This window comes from Orycteropus afer, unplaced genomic scaffold (genome assembly GCF_000298275.1).
Source record: "Orycteropus afer afer isolate SDZICR_OR568_19922 unplaced genomic scaffold, OryAfe1.0 scaffold00239, whole genome shotgun sequence".
In the NCBI taxonomy this organism is placed as follows: domain Eukaryota; kingdom Metazoa; phylum Chordata; class Mammalia; order Tubulidentata; family Orycteropodidae; genus Orycteropus; species Orycteropus afer.
Genome location: NW_006921826.1, coordinates 3,000,675 through 3,001,420, shown reverse-complemented (window position 1 = coordinate 3,001,420; position 746 = coordinate 3,000,675). Strand labels below are relative to the sequence as shown.

The 746-nt window shown below is 34.0% G+C and overlaps 1 protein-coding gene across 1 annotated transcript in view; it reads right to left on the bottom strand.

Annotated features, from left to right (window-relative positions):
• Positions 1-746, bottom strand: part of CATSPERE (catsper channel auxiliary subunit epsilon) — a 461,049-nt gene that overhangs the window by 448,527 nt on the left and 11,776 nt on the right. The gene's annotated exons all lie outside the window — the stretch shown is intronic.

Below are 746 nucleotides of genomic sequence, written 5' to 3'. Positions count from 1 at the left end.
GGGGCTGGCGCGGGATCGGGCAGTGTTTCGTTCTGCTGTGCATGGGGTCGCTATGAGTCGGAAACAACTCGACGGCACTTAACAACAACAACAACTTAACCAATCCCAAAGAATTATTGTTACATATAATATGTCCATTGAAAATAGTGAAATCAAATTATAATTTCTCATAAAGATAACCAGAAAAATACTTAAAATACATACACTATAAACAAACAAACTGTACTGAGTGATTCATGAAGTACAGCAGAAATCACAATGGAAGTGACAAAGTATTTAAAAATAAATAACAAAAGAATGAGATATTATCAAAACGTGGTACAAGGTATAAATAGCCACTAAAAGGAAATTTATAGCCTTAAATGTGTAGAAAGGAAATAGGATCATTTGAAAATTAATAAATTCAGGCTTTAGCATGAGATGCTAATAAAAGAACAACTAAAAGCTCAAAAATATAAAAGGGCAGACATAAAGAGAAAAACATACATACATAAAACAAAACAAATAGCAGACATAAATAAAGCACTGGGAAGGAACAATGGTGATATAATTTTTTAATCTTCCCAAATTTCCTTATAAAAATAGAGTAATGAGGATAACCAAAACCAAACCAAACTCATTGCTGTCAAGTTGGATTCCACTCATAGCAACCCCTACTTGGGTTTCTGAGGCAGTATTACTACAGAAGTAAATTGACTAACCTTCCATCCAAGGAGTGGCAAGTGGGTTTAAACCGCCAGCCTTCT